Here is a 17,185-nt window from a genome sequence, read left to right on the forward strand (position 1 = left end):
ATGGTTAAGTCTTCCAATTACATCCCAGTAAAAACTGCCATATTGGCATTATTCAGTTCTCACGCTTACTCAATTATGCCAAACATCTGATTATAAATATTTTTTATTTAGGTTACTACTATTTCCTTTCTGTCTTTTGTTTTCTCCTAAGGACAAATGCCACATTCTTGGGACAGACAGCTATTTCTTATTATTGGCACAAGTATCCAGTCTCAGATGTGACTGTTTCTTTTTTTCCCTCATAATAATCATTCCAAGACACTTTGAATGAATCCTTCCTGATCCTCCACCCCCACCCCAGCCCCATAAAAGACAATTTTTTTCTCCAGACTTGAAAATCATTTCCTGGGATCTAACTTTTTTTTAAAATTTATTTAATTTATTTATTTTTGGCTGCATTGGGTCTTCATTGCTGTGTGAGGGCTTTTCTCTAATTGTGGCAGCGGGGGCTACTCTTCATTGCGGTGCGCGGGCTTCTCACAGCGAGGCTTCGTTGCGGAGCACAGGCTCTAGGCACATGGGCTTCAGTAGTTGTAGCATGCAGGCTCAGTAGTTGTGGCTCACAGGCTCTACAGCACAGGCTCAGTAGTTGTGGCACACGGGCTTAGTTGCTCCGCGGCATGTGGCATCTTCCTGGACCAGGGCTCGAACCCGTGTCCCCTGCATTGGCAGGCGGATTCTTAATCACTGTGCCACCAGGTAAGCCCCTGCAACCTAACTTGGTATAATAATCCTTCATTACCCTAAATGATCTCTCATATTTTCAGTCTTCTTGGTAAAATTCTGACCTAAGGGTCAGCAAACCCCAGTGATAAAAGTAGTGCATATTCAATCCACATGCTTACATCATGTCTGCTCATGCTGAAGAATATCCCTTCAAAAGGCAGATGGTACAGAAACTTCAAACCACAAACAGAAGGTGTAATTACATAGGCGTTAAAATGATTTTCCTCCCTTTATTGCAAAGAGATGTTCATATAACCTTGCCGAAAATTAGTTACATCACATGTAAGGTGTAAATAAATCATTACTACTTCATAACTAATATATGGTGCTCAAACTGTTTAGTTCAGTGGCTAGGTCATACTAAGCACTCAACACATGGTAACTACTAATTAATACTATTAAATGTCTTATTTTATTTACCTCAGCAAGAAAATATTGATTCTGTTAATATTTTCGATAAGACAGTTGAAATGTTTTCAATAAGAAATAAGATTATAAAAGTATAGAAAATAGAAAAGCAAAGAACTGGACTTGCCACCCACTGTCCACACCATTCATGGTTTTTAAAGCCTACTAGCCCATGAAAGCACATGTCAGTGCCACCTGTGTAGCGTTCCCCTGCTACCATCAGGTGACCTTCCCACCCATTTTCTATACATCACAGATATCCAAGATTTATCCCATCTCTTATCTCTTCTAAAATGCTTGTTTTGTGACCTGTACATCAGTTTGCCTTTGGTGCCTGGACTTGCCACCTTCCTTGTCTACAAACCATGACTTTGTCAAGTGAATGGTATTTGCCTTGCCCCATCGCCTCCAGGGTCTATTCCCAATTCTAGGTACAGGTGAAGAAGCTTCATCTCAATTCCAGACTCTAGACCAGTGTCATGATCCTGGGGTGAAGGAGAAGAAATGGGATTTGTACAGTATACAGCTTAGAGTCCTAAATTACCTCTCTGAGACTGGGTTATATTTATTGAGTGATGGCATTTAAAAGGACATGATAACTGGATTGTTATCACATCCGACTACATCTGGATGTCATGGGACTAAGACAGCAAGCAGCAAATAAAACAGTAGTAAGCATTCAGTAAATATTGTTACTGAATTTTTATGTGGAAAATGAGACACAACTCAGTTCTGGAAAGGTATAGAATTTCTTAGGATTCATAAAAATCCTAAGTGAAATCAGATTGGTAGAAAAAGTGAATCAGATTGGTAGAAAAAGTGAATCAGATTCCATCACAAAAATCCCCATTTTATAGAGAAGGATATTTTGGAATCCTAAAGACTAAGTGACTTATTCAAGGTTTAAATGAGTAAAAACTGGCAGAACTTGTATAGATCATATCAATTTTCTGATCTTACATTTCCTCATAAGCAAAACAAGTGAAGAGGAAAAAATGAATTATCTACAATTTTGATTTTGTCAACATTTTCACTCATCTTCTGCCAAAATCTTGAAAGTTTCTTCCAAAACCTTGAATTAGTTGAGCTGCCTTTGCATGAGCTTTGTCCCATGTAGGACACAGGATAAGATTTCTTGATCCACTGATTAATATATTGTATTAATATCCTGTTTTTGAGACAATTGTTCTCAACTTCTCCCACCCCAGCTGAGTCATAATGTTTATTATAATTCTACTTTGAAGGTCTTTCCATGTGCAAATTTTAATTTGTGTCTCAGACAATCAGTGAATGAGGAGGTAGAGGAGAGCTCAGTTTCTCAAAGAGACTGTGTAATTGAGGACTTCACTATCTCCTTTACCACATCACTAAAATTCAGCTTTCATTGTACCATGGAGCAGTTTAAACCAACAGGAAATTAAGGATGCAACACTTTTGAAAACTGTATAAAGCTGCAAAATGTAAATAACTGCTCTGAACTGGTTGAATATGACATATATGTATCTAAGAAAATAGAACAGAGGCAAATTTGGGAAAGGGACATTTTAATTTTTTCATTGCAATTAAGTAAATGTTACATTACATAACAGAAGCAGACCAAAGAAGAAAGGCTTATAGTCCAAGAGTCAGAGAGAAGTAATTAGAATGGTGTACTAATAAAAGTAAGACACATGCCTTCTATCTCCATCCTGAAATGGACTGTAGCCCACCTTCAGATGTATAACATTCCTTGTAACATGCATGTAATCAGGGAAAGTAGCTCACAGCAGAAAATGTGGAAATAAAAACAAATGTATTCCCCCAAACTGAGATATTATAAAATAATTTATAAGTAAGTGGGGTGTAATTAAATAATACACTTTTACCAAAATACCAAGTTCAAAAAGCTCATTTAATTTCTTAAAATTTTCTAATATTTTTAGAAGATAGAATTATCTCTATTGTAGAGATAGGAAAATATGTCTTGAGGTGTTAGATAACTTACCTAAATTTAACCAGACAATGCATGACAAAGGTAGAAATATGTTTTGATCTCCATATGCACAAACTGATACACTTCAGACACACTTAGTCACACTTTCTACATAGCTGAGCAATTTCTTATTCTGAAATATAAAAAGAATACAACTCCAAATCATAGTTCAGAACACACATAATAAGAATAAAAAAATCATGAAAGTCTGATATTATTTAGCCAATTTTGAAGACCAAATTGTTTCAATACATTTAAGTAAACATTTACAGTGTTTAGACATTTTGACAGTGATCTGTGCCTTCTTCAGTGTTTTTTTTCCAATATCCATTTTTTTCAATATCTATTTCACATACAAAGTGATCCTATTCCAACACAAGACCCCTCTATACCTTTATATTTCTGGAGGCACTGTGGACTCAAAATGAAAATAGGTAGCAATTTGTTGGAGAATGATATATTTGTTACTATTTTCCTGATCTTTCCAAGGATAAATTCTTAAAAGGAAAGATTTATAGCAGCTAGAAACCAATCAGCAATGAGTTAAAACTCCAACACCATCATTTATCTTCTTTAACTTTACTATGACACTTCAGGCTGTCCATGATACAAGATCAATTTCTGTCCTTTGGGTTTTTTTTTTTTCATGTCCTTTGTTTATGAGAGATATCAAAAGCTTAATCAAACAATATTTTTCCTTGTCTGAGATCTAGCTGATGCTACCTTGAGACAACATTTGTAGAAAATAAAAAGCTCTGGGCTCAATTTTAGTGATACTGACATTTCAGAAGAATGTAATTCCAATTCAATTCCTAATGAATTGAACTGGCGATATACGAACCTTTCAGAAGATCATATGAAGCCATCCATCCACAGTGAACAAAAAAGTAGCACAAACTTTCCTTGATTTACATATGGATGTGATCAAGTGGGCCGTCTGTGCTAACTCAGAGAAAAAACAGAAAAACAGATTATGTTCAAAGCAGCATGTGTAAATTGAGCTTTACCCTAAAAGGTATCCACATATAAAAATGTCAACACTTCTAAGAGACATTATTTCTTCTGAACCCAAAATATCAACCTAGTATATGTATGACTGTGACATCCAAAAACTAGTGAATATAATAGAAATGTTTCCTCTTCTAAGATTACATGCATAGTACATTTGTGTGTGTGTGTGTACAGTAATATGTGTACTTACATTCTGCTGATTCTGCCCCTTGGAAATGTAACATAGATTCTAGGAAACAGGTTAACCAGCTGATTCTAAAGTTTGAATACTGGATTTTTGGAATTGAATTTTTCATTTGGACTAGATATGTGTTGCTTCTTTTAAGTGCATATATTCTGATTCTCTAACATTTGGCTATCACTGGTAACAGGTAGAGGAAAATGAGGGGGAAATTCTTGACAGAGTTTATGTATTAATGCTAGAGCAGTTCTGTCTCTAAGTGAAGAGGAGTATATGTCCATTCACTGTAAAACTTGCAAATTAACATGCAATGACCAGTCAACAGTTAGCAGTAGCCAATAAAATAAATACGACAAATTATAAAGTGAGCCTATTTTTCCTAGGAAGTTTAAGAATATCTGTTAAAAAGGTAACTCAATATGACCATGGATTCTATAAAAGTGAAAGCAGAGTCTATGGTGAGTGTCTCGTTCTCTATCATTTGTATTAATTATATGGTCGTTGGCATCTTAAATATTATCCCTGTTGTCACATCTGTAGCTTTGCAAAGGTCTGCATCTAATCATCACATTTTGGATTAAGGTTAACATCACATTTAGCTTGAGAAATAAGAATCTAAACCTATGATATCCTTTATGCAGTTCAGCAGGTATCAGCATGTGAACTCACCAGATTTCCAGTGTACTCTGGGCTCCATCTGTAGATGATGTATTAAAAGGTATCAAGACAGATTAAAATGTAAATCGCGGGCTTCCCTGGTGGCGCAGTGGTTGAGAATACGCCTGCCGATGCAGGGGACATGGGTTCATGCCCCGGTCCAGGAAGATCCCACATGCCGCACAGTAGCTAGGCGCGTGAGCCATGGCCGCTGGGCCTACGCATCCGGAGCCTGTGCTCTGCAACGGGAGAGGCCACAACAGTGAGAGGCCCGCGTACCGCAAAAAGGCGTTAGTTATGAATACAAGACTGGCTTCTAAGGGAATACCTTTTCAAATCAGTTTTTTCCATAGCAAATCATCTAGACACAATGATGTCCACTACTTGATTATAAAAAAACAAACAAAACAGCTTTTTGGTGTCATATAATGTAGATTCAGAACATTTATCATGTTCAACAGTGTGACACAGTGGACTTACTGCTCCCCCAGTTAATGTGGTATCTTGATTGTTTTTTTCTGGTTAACTAACATATTATTGATCTATTGTGAACTTCACTTAAAAATCAGAATACTTATTGTATGTCTTTGTTTATAAGAAATCTCATTTTCATATTTCTTGTACATTTTTAAAAGAAAACTTTCTAGTTTTTTTTTTACAGAAAACATATTTTCTTACCATTTAGATTTTTGTGGTCATAATCCATCGTCAAAATACAGATATTTTTATAATTAATTATTGTATTGTTCTTCTTTCATATCTAATATAATAACATTATTTTAACTTTTATCATTAGTAACTAGGTCATAAAATACCTAAATCTGTGAAGTAGTAAAAGAGATTACTAATTAAGTAATACTTGAAATTGCTTAAATGGCATATTTCTAAAGATAAAATCATGTACTATGGTTTTTAATCCCATTTATCTAGTCTTCATTTTGTAATCAAGGTAGTTTGTATATACAGAATGACACATATTTACATGGGGGAGGGGTTGTAGTTCCTGCTGTGTCTGCTTAGACGTTAAATCACCGCAGTGTAGGTAAATGCAGATTTTGTTTTATGTAAATAAGTGAGATGGTGAGTCTTTTTACTAATACATATTTACACGTATTATCCAGATTTTCACTGGTGACAGTAAAACTTAATAGCCATGGTGCTTTATGGAAATGTACTTTGAAAAGTTAAAAATACCATATAAACATAGGGAAGCATTATTATAGATGAGTTAACTATTATTGTTTGCCCTCATAATATAAATATGTAACCATAATTTAAATCCATTATTAAATTTACTAGTCCAATAAGCTGAAATACTGAAATAAATCATCTTTGGTATGGAAAGAGATCTCCTTAGCTGAGCAAATATTCATGAAGATATACGGATGCTTTGTGCCACACACCTCTATGTCTATGAAGAGTTAACAACTTTGGGTGAGGGAGGAATTTCAGGACACCAGCTTTTGGTAAAATAAAACACAACTTTCCAGGCAGAGGTGGATTTATCAAGAAGCTAATGAAGCAGAAGCTTCAGGGCCTCTTATTACCACTGGCCAAGGCCTTGTAAGGGACCATAGACAAATATTTTTTTGTAATATCTGCAAAAGTAAAATATTTTATCTGAAATTTGCTAAGACTGCTCTCTCTTCACTTTGTTTTCTTTGTACTTTCCTCATGTTAAGTGGGACTGGAATGATTGCAGCAATTTGTGAGATCTGTCTAAAAGGAAGTTGAGTTGGTGATACATTGAGATTAAGTTTAATATGATATACTTATGTGGTTCACAGTCTCTTACTTGGATAGTTACATATTATTATTACATAGTAGCTAGAGATTTAGCTGTCTCTGTGCAGGAATGGCTTTTGACCAGCCATCATACTTACGGGTCCAAGCTTCTACTGCTTCCTACATGACAGGTCAGTAAGTAGAGTTGCTGGGGCAAGGAATAGTAACTTTATTTGGAAAGCTTGCAGACCAAGAAGATGGTAGACAGGTGTCCCAAAGAACCATCTTACCCAGTTAGAATGCAGACTTCTCTTATACTAAAAGGGGAGGAGGTGTGGCTGGTTGTTGCAAAGTTCTTGTTGCCAGAATCCTTTGCTCTTGCAGCTGTCCATGTAGGTTTGGTCACAATGTTCCTGTAAAACACCAATAAGACAATCGGTATTTTCTGTTCCGCAACTTTTTATCTCTGTGAATGGACAAGCGTTATACCTTTAAAGGTCAGAGCCTTGAGAATAGGCTATCATGCATATTTCAGGTTATAGGCAACATTCTTTTACAGAGGTGCAGAGCCAGCATGACTAAGCACAGGCAACAGAGCACAAGTGTTAGTCCTAAAAGAATAGATCCAGTACAGAGTCTGGTTTGTTCTTCTCTGTTACATCATGTCACAAAGATGTTAGCACCTGAGTCAGAAGCACATTAGTTTATAAACATGTCCAACAACATCTAACACTAGAAGTATAGAAATGGAGAAAGAATTGGTCTAAAAATAAACGTATTCAAAAGCTAGTCTGTAAAAATTTGTCCTAGCCTTACAGCCTATAAACAAAGGAAACAACAACCCTAAAACTTTACATGATAGCACTAGTTGTAAACAGTGAATCTGAAAGAAATTTTTCTAAATTATTATTAATAATAAAACATTTCAAGCAACTGTGCTAAAAGACTGAATTATCTTCCTAGTCTCTTTTTAAAGTGGTATAGTACTGCTTTATGTGAGGAGGCACTCAAAGACTATACAGCCAAAAAATGTAGGAAAATGTATTTTAGAAGTGAGGCAGTTATTAATAAAAGTATGCATTTTGTTTGCATTTTGTGATGCTTATGGTATTTGCCAGCTTTTTAAAATGTGTAATATGTTGTAATTTCTCTTTCTAAATAATTCTCACTTTTGTATCTGATTTTGTGTGCCTAATTTTGTATGTTTTTAAATAAAAAGGGCCCAGATTATATAAACTGTAGGCCTCATAAAACCTGTTTCTGCCCCTTGAGAATTTTACAAGGAAGGACTCCAAAAGGAGAATCTTTAGGAAAAAGTGGTCCAACAACCTTTTTTTTGTGGCTTTCTAACTTCATTCCTGATGCTATCACCACAATCAGCCTCTGGGGAGATACGTTTCTTTCTCTGTTTAAATCCCTTTAAATTTCCCTTCCCAACCCTCAAAAAGAAAGTTTGCATCAAAAATGTTACAGTTAGTCATCTTTGTATGGCAGGATTATGGGTGGTTTTTAAAATATATATTCTTTTGGCTTACATTCATTTCTACATTTTCTACATTGAAAAGTACTGCTTTTACTTAAGAAACTGAAGTTGCAATTTTCAAGAACTTGGCTCAAGCACAGATAAAATAAAAATTATCTTTGCTCTCAAAAGCACAGTTCGACTGATATTAATTTACACGATCGAATATTTACTACATGCCAGGTCCTAGAATTAACTAACTAATTCATTACAATGTTAATTTTAAATGCATAAAAAACTAAAAAGAAGCGACCTCCCATGGGGACCCGGCCTGAGGAGCAGGGGCGGGAGATCCGAGACTAGGGCGGCGCGAAAGCCGTGTGGATGAAAGGCTCTTGGTGTTGCAGCCAGCAGTCAGTGCTGTGCCTCTGACGTGGGAGAGCCAACTTTAGGACACTGGTCCAAAAGATACCTCCCAGCTCCACATAATATCAAACAGCAAAAATCTCCCAGAGATCTCCATCTCAACACCAACACCCAGCTTCACTCAACGACCAGCGAGCTACAGTTCTGGACACCCTATGCCAAACAACCAGCAAGACAGGTACACAACCCCACCCATTAGCAGAGAGGCTGCCTAAAATCATAATAAGGCCAGAGACACCCCAAAACACACCACCAGATGTGGATCTTCCCACCAGAAAGACAAGATCCAGCTTCATCCACCAGAACACAGGCACTTGTCCCCTCCACCAGGAAGCCTACACAACCCACTGAAACAACCTTAGCCACTGGGGACAGACAACAAAAACAGCGGGAACTATGAACCTGCAGCCTGAGAAAAGGAGACCCCAAACACAGTAAGATAAGCAAAATGAGAAGACAGAAAAACACACAGCAGATGAAGGAGCAGGATAAAAACCAACCAGACCTAACAAATGAAGAGGAAATAGGCAGTCTACCTGAAAAAGAATTCAGAATAATGATAGTAAAGATGATCCAAAATCCTGGAAATAGAATAGAGAAAATGCAAGAAACATTTAACAAGGACCTAGAAGAACTAAACAGCAAACAAACAGTGATGAACAACACAATAAATGATATTAAAAATACTCTAGAAGGGATCAATAGCAGAATAACTGAGGCAGAAGAACGGATAAGTGACCTGGAAGATAAAATAATGGACATAACTACTGCAGAGCAGAATAAAGAAAAAAGAATGAAAAGAACTGAGGACAGTCTCAGAGACCTCTGGGACAACATTAAACACACCAACATTCAAATTATTGGGGTCCCAAAGAAGAAGAGAAAAAGGAAAGGACTGAGAAAATATTTGAAGAGATTATAGTTGAAAACTTCCCTAATATGGGAAAGAAAATAGTTAATCAAGTCCAGGAAGCACAGAGAGTCCCATACAGGATAAATCCAAGGAGAAACAAGCCAAGACACATATTAATCAAAGTATCAAAAATTAAATACAAACAAAACATATTAAAAGCAGCAAGGGAAAAACAACAAATAACACACAGGGGAAAACCCATAAGGTTAACCCCTGATCTTTCAGCAGAAACTCTGCAAGCCAGAAGGGAGTGGCAGGACATATTTAAAGTGATGAAGGAGAAAAACCTACAACGAAGATTACTCTACCCAGCAAGGATCTCATTCAGATTTGATGGAGAAATTAAAACTTTTACAGACAAGGAAAAGCTAAGAGAATTCAGCATCATTAAACCAGCTTTACAACAAATGCTAAAGGAACTTCTCTAGGCAAGAAACACAAGAGAAGGAAAAGACATACAATAACAAACCCAAAACAATTAACAAAATGGGAATAGGAGCATACATATTGATAATTACCTTAAATGTAAATGGATTAAATTCTCCCACCAAAAGACACAGACTGGCTGAATGAATACAAAAACAAGACCCATACATATGCTGTCTACAAGAGACCCACTTCAGACCTAGGGACACATAAAGACTGAAAGTGAGGGGATGGAAAAAGATATTCCATGCAAATGGAAATCAAAAGAAAGCTGGAGTAGCAATTCTCATATAAGACAAAATAGACTTTAAAATAGACTATTACAAGAGACAAAGAAGGACACTACATAATGATCAAGGGATCGATCCAAGAAGAAGATATAACAATTATAAATATTTATGCACCCAACATAGTAGCACCTCAATATATAAGGCAAATACTAACAGCCATAAAAGGGGAAATCGACAGTAACACACTCATAGTAGGGGACTTTAACACCCCACTTAAACCAATGGACAGATCATCCAAAATGAAAATAAATAAGGAAACTCAAGCTTTCAATGATATATTAAACAAGATGGACTTAATTGATATTTATAGGACATTCCATTGAAAAACAACAGAATACACATTATTCTCAAGTGCTCATGGAATATTCTCCAGGATAGATCATATCTTGGGTCACAAATCAAGCCTTGGTAAATTTAAGAAAATTGAAAGTGTATCAAGTATCTTTTCCAACCACAATGCTATGAGACTAGATATCAATTACAGGAAGAGATCTATAAAAAATACAAACACATGGAGGGTAAACAATAGAATACTTAATAACGAAGTGATCACTGAAGAAATCAAAGAGGAAATAAAAAAATACCTAGAAACAAATGACAATGGAGACACAACGACCCAAAACCTATGGGATGCAGCAAAAGCAGTTCTAAGAGGGAAGTCTATAGCAATACAATCCTACCTTAAGAAACAGGAAACATCTCGAATAAACAACCCAACCTTGCACCTAAAGCAATTAGAGAAAGAAGAAGAAAGAAAACCCAAAGTTAGCAGAAGGAAAGAAATCATAAAGATCAGATCAGAAATAAATGAAAAAGAAATGAAGGAAACAATAGCAAAGATCAATAAAACTAAAAGATGGTTCTTTGAGAAGATAAACAAAATTGATAAACCATTAGCCAGACTCCTCAAGAAAAAAAGGGAGAAGACTCAAATCAATAGAATTAGAAATGAAAAAGAAGTAACAACTGACACGGCAGAAATACAAAAGATCATGAGAGATTACTACAAGCAACTCTATGCCAATAAAATGGACAACCTGGAAGAAATGGACAAATTCTTAGAAATGCACAACCTTCCAAGACTGAATCAGGAAGAAATAGAAAATATGAACAGACCAATGACAAGCACTGAAATTGAAACTGTGATTAAAAATCTTCCAACAAGCAAAAGCCCAGGACCAGATGGCTTCACAGACGAATTCTATCAAACATTTAGAGAAGAGCTAACACCTATCCTTCTCAAACTCTTCCAAAATATAGCAGAGGGAGGAACACTCCCAAACTCATTCTATGAGGCCACCATCACCCTGATACCAAAACCAGACAAAAATGTCACAAAGAAAGAAAACTACAGGCCAATATCACTGATGAACATAGATGCAAAAATCCTTAACAAAATACTAGTAAACAGAATCCAACATAACATTAAAAGGATCATACACCATGATCAAGTGGGGTTTATTCCAGGAATGCAAGGATTCTTGAATATATGCAAATCAATCAACGTGATACACCATATTAACAAATTGAAGGAGAAAAACCATACGGTCATCTCAATAGATGCAGAGAAAGCTTTCGACAAAATTCAACACCATTTATGATAAAAACTCTGCAAAAGTAGGCATAGAGGGAACTTTGCTCAACATAATAAAGGCCACATATGACAAACCCACAGCGAACATCGTCCTCAATGGTGAAAAATTGAAACCATTTCCACTAAGATCAGGAACAAGACAAGGTTGCCCACTCTCACCACTCTTATTCAACATAGTTTTGGAAGTTTTAGCCATAGCAATCAGAGAAGAAAAGGAAATAAAAGGAATCCAAATTGGAAAAGAAGAAGTAAAGCTGTCACTGTTTGCAGATGACTTGATAATATACATAGAGAATCCTAAAGATGCTATCAGAAAACTACTAGAGCTAATCAATGAATTTGGTAAAGTAGCAGGATACAAAATTAATGCACAGAAATCTCTGGCATTCCTATACACTAATGATGAAAAATCTGAAAGTGAGATCAAGAAAACACTCCCATTTACCATTGTAACAAAAACAATAAAATATGTAGGAATAAACCTACCTAAGGAGACAAAAGACCTGTATGCAGAAAATTATAAGACACTGATGAAAGAAATTAAAGATGATACAAATAGATGGAGAGATATACCATGTTCTTGGATTGGAAGAATCAACATTGTGAAAATGACTCTACTACCCAAAGCAATGTACAGATTCAATGCAATCCCTATCAAACTACCACTGGCATTTTTCACAGAACTAGAACAAAAAATTTCACAATTTGTATGGAAACACGAAAGACCCCAAATAGCCAAAGCAATGTTGAGAACGAAAAACGGAGCTGGAGGAATCAGGCTCCCTAACTTCAGACTATACTACAAAGCTACTGTAATCAAGACAGTATGGTACTGGAACAAAAACAGAAAGATAGATCAATGGAACAGGATAGAAAGCCCAGAGATAAACCCACGCACATATGGTCACCTTATCTTTGATAAAGGAGGCAGGAATGTACAGTGGAGAAAGGACAGCCTCTTCAATAAGTGGTGCTGGGTAAACTGGACAGGTACATGTAAAAGTATGAGATTAGATCACTCCCTAACACCATACACAAAAATAAACTCAAAATGGATTAAAGACCTAAATGTAAGGCCAGAAAATATTAAACTTTTAGAGGAAAACATAGGCAGAACACTCTATGACATAAATCACAGCAAGATCCTTTTTGACCCACCTCCTAGAGAAATGGAAATAAAAACAAAAATAAACAAATGGGACCTAATGAAACTTAAAAGCTTTTGAACAGCAAAGGAAACCATAAACAAGACCAAAAGACAACCCTTAGAATGGGAGAAAATATTTGCAAATGAAGCAACTGACAAAGGATTAATTTCCAAAATTTACAAGCAGCTCATGCAGCTCAATAACAAAAAAACAAACAACCCAATCCAAAAATGGGCAGAAGACCAAAACAGACGTTTCTCCCCAAAAGATATACAGACTGCCAACAAACACATGAAAGAATGCTCAATATCATTAATCATTAGAGAAATGCAAATCAAAACTACAATGAGATATCATCTCACACCAGTCAGAATGGCCATCATCAAATAATCTAGAAACAATAAATGCTTAAGGGGGTGTGGAGAAAAGGGAACACTCTTGCACTGCTGGTGGGAATATAAATTGGTACAGCCACTATGGAGAACAGTATGGAGGTTCCTTAAAAAACTACAAATAGAACTACCATATGACCCAGCAATCCCACTACTGGGCATATACCCTGAGAAAACCATAATTCAAAAACAGTTATGTACCAAAATATTCATTGCAGCTCTATTTACAATACCCGGAGATGGAAACAACCTAAGTGTCCATCATTGGATGAATGGATAAAGAAGATGTGGCACATATATACAATGGAATATTAGTCAGCCATAAAAAGAAACGAAATTGAGTTATTTGTAGTGAGGTGGATGGACCTAGAGTCTTTCATACAGAGTGAAATAAGTCAGAAAAAGAAAGACAAATATTGTATGCTAACACATATATATGGAATTTAAGAAAAAAAAATGTCATGAAGAACCTAGGGGTAAGACAGGAATAAAGACACAGACCTACTAGAGAATGGACTTGCGGGTATGGGGAGGGGGAAAGGTGAGCTGTGACAAAGCGAGAGTAGGCATAAACATATATACACTACCAAACGTAAGGTAGATAGCTAGTGGGAAGCAGCCGCATAGCACAGGGAGATTAGGGTTTGTGACCACCTAGAGGGGTGGGATAGGGAGAGTGGGAGGGAGGGAGACGCAAGAGGGAAGAGATATGGGGATATATGTATATGTATAACTGATTCACTTTGTTATAAAGCAGAAACTAACACACCATTGTAAAGCAATTATACTGCAATAAAGATGTTAAAAAATAAAAATAAAATAGCTGAGCAAAAATCATGTGATATGCGCTAAATATTTAATCTTACAGAGCATTGTTTTCTGAGGGAAACAACTTATTCCTTGTATATTGTCTTGCCTGTCTTATCCTGTTTGAGCAATCTGTGGAGAGACATTGAGCGATTACCTCAGGATTCCTCCTTCCCCTCTTCCTTCTTTGGTCTCTTCTTGTCCACACAGACCTCCTGTGGAGAGATGTAAGGGGTAGTTGGGGTTAAAGTCTATTGTGCACTAAATGTTTGTGCCTCCATTTCTTATGTTGAAATCCTACCCCCCATCGTGGTGGTTTAGAAGGTGGGGCCTTTGGGAGGTAGTTAGGTCTAGATTAGGCCATGAAGCTGGGGTCCTCATTAGAAGATTAATGCCCTTAAAGGATTTGCTTTCTCTCTCTTTGCCACGTTAGGACACATTAAGAAGAAGTCCCTCTCCAAACCCGGATGAAAGCCCTCACCAGACACTGAATCTGCTGGTACCTTGATCATGGACTTCTCAGGCTCCAGAACTGTCAGAAACACATGTTTGTTGTTGAAGCCACCAAGTCTATGGTATTTTGTTAGAGCATCTTGAGCAAATGAAGACACAAAGCCCCATCTCCAGGGGAGTGCTGCAGAGCTCATACTCCTCCAAGTTTCCACAAGTTTCCAGACACAAAAGAACCATCTCCTCACACCAGCTCTTTCTCTTATTTTCTCCCTTCATCTTGAACAATGGTTATCTTCCCACAGGGAGATAATTCCCATTCACATGTAGGAAGCACTTCACTCTCTAACTGTTGGTGAGAAGACCCCTTGAAGAGAGAGCATCTCTTTGTTCTTTGTGAAGGACAAGAGTTGGTAAAGCTACTAGGGTTCAAACTGAGCCTTAGTAAGCCTGCCGTGCCTGGCTTTCAAGCTTTTAGGAAAGGGGATTTTTGCTACCGAGAGAGGAACTTGCCTTCCAAAAGGAAACTAGAAAGAGGAAGAGTGTGCCAGGCTGAGTCTTTGACAGGAAACTGAAAAGGGCTGGAGCATTCAAAAGGATGAATAAGAACTTCTGAGTTATTTATTATGAAATTTGCAATACAGGCCCCCTCTTTTGACTCCTGGGTGAGACTATTAAGAAAAAATCTTTGGCTTGATGTACAGGCTTGAAGCCTCTGCATTCTTTAGGAAAGGAGGTTTGAACAAGAGCTGAGACCCAGGTTCTATGGATAAAGGAGCTAGAGGGCAGCAGGAGAGCTGACACGTAGGTCACAATAAATTCCGGTGAAAAAATGAATGATAAAAATCAAGAAATATATGGAGTATTTCAATAAAACTGCAAGGAAGTATACAGAGATGTAGGTAGAATATGAAGATGACTGATTTATTGTAGAATGGATATGGAATTTATGGCCCAAAATTCATGGATTTGAGAGCTCTTTATGTTGTTTGCTTGTGGTATATCCTTGACAAGTAACTTCAATTTTCCAAGTCTCTGTTTTCTTATCTGTAAAATGGGGGCACCAATTTGAACAACTTCTCTGAATAGTTTCTTGGTAAGAATTTTTAATAAATGGTGTGAAAGTACATTATTAGAATACTTGGAACCCTTATGTACATGGCCACTCTAGTCTACGATTACAAAATACGGTGATATTTATTTATATTATACTGTAGCACTAAACCCCACTAGTCCAACTAGTAAAGTTAGCTCTAAGCTTCTTCCTAGCTTTCTAAGTTTTCCAGGCTATTGTCTCATGTGTATCCAAGATTCACAGCTATCCTTCTATGGGGACACGGCTGATGCTTTCTCAGGCCTTGGTACAGGGAAGACATTGTGTGCTCTTATTTCACACAGTACAACTGAGAATAGGCTGTGACTTTTAACATTTAGAATTTGTTGAAGTATTGAATTAAAATAAAGGCATAACTTCTAGGGCAACTTGCAATTTGCATTAGAGTCTGTTAAACTCATTAAACAAAGAGGTTATTAGACTGAGGCGGCTCAAATGCCATGGCAGCCGATGTAAGCAAACCAAAAATCGAAGCCTGTAAATGCCTCAAGATTACAAAGTCAAAACCCAAGGACAACCAATCACACACAGCTTAGGCTTTAAGCGATTGCCAATCAATAATTTTCTTGCTTTGCTTCCCCCTTTTCTCCATAAGAATTTCTCCCAGAGCTCTTACCAATTGAGCACTCCTAACCACTGCTGGTTTTGCACTGCCTGAATCCAATCAATTTTTGCTCAAACTCGTAAAATTTTTAATATACCTCAGTAAGTCTTTTAACAAGTCGTTCCGAAGCAGGCCTAGCTCTTGGCCATTCTCTACAAGAGAGAAGCCAGTTCATCCATTACTGAATGCTTCAGGCATTTTCTCACCTTACAGTCTGGGCCCAACTACCTATGCTCTAAGGAGACAGCAGCTTCTCACCTCCCAATGCTAAGGCCTTTCTCATTTCCTATCCTACTCTTAAATCCTTCCTGGTTTTCTTGACAGTGAAAACATATCCTTTCCCTTTAGGTGGGTGCTTTCACCACAAGGAAGAGTCCAGTCCTGTGCACCGGTGAAGACTATCAAAGTATTTGATGATACATTTATCTAAGTTTGGCTTATTGTGTATACACACATACACACACACACACACAAACACACACACATAAAACTAATTCAGTACAAACAGTCCAGCCCACATTGTGTGCTGTTCTATTCAAAGTTCAGTCCTTTCCTGGTTACAATCTTTCCTCTAGTCTGCTGGGCTGGAGGGAAAATGATCCCTGATAGGCTGTGAGCAAAATACACAGCTAAGATTATCTCCCAGGAGAAAAGTGATTGTTTTCAGGATATGGCCTGTCATTGCACTGATTTAACATGTGTTTCTTGGTCTGAAACATCTGCTTTGGGCTATTTCACTGCATTATGATTCACTAGGAACAATGAGGAAGTAATAACTCCTAATTAAAGGCCCTACCAAAGGAATCCACTGCAGAATAAAAGAGCATTTGCCTGAAAGACAAAGCACTGTCCCTATCTAAGGAGGCAGGATCTGTCTGT

At 37.0% G+C, this 17,185-nt stretch overlaps 1 protein-coding gene and 1 long non-coding RNA gene across 2 annotated transcripts in view; both read right to left on the reverse strand.

The window, feature by feature from the left end:
- Positions 1–17,185, reverse strand: part of SCIN (scinderin) — a 249,346-nt gene that overhangs the window by 124,275 nt on the left and 107,886 nt on the right. The gene's annotated exons all lie outside the window — the stretch shown is intronic.
- On the reverse strand, positions 1,263–4,049 carry LOC307191455. Its single transcript, XR_013829790.1, has 3 exons — positions 3,948–4,049; positions 3,119–3,239; positions 1,263–1,619 (listed from the first exon to the last, which is right to left on the reverse strand). It is a non-coding gene; the product is annotated as an uncharacterized lncRNA (long non-coding RNA).

The sequence above is a fragment of the Stenella coeruleoalba genome, assembly GCF_951394435.1.
Source record: "Stenella coeruleoalba genome assembly, chromosome: 9".
Taxonomy (NCBI): domain Eukaryota; kingdom Metazoa; phylum Chordata; class Mammalia; order Artiodactyla; family Delphinidae; genus Stenella; species Stenella coeruleoalba.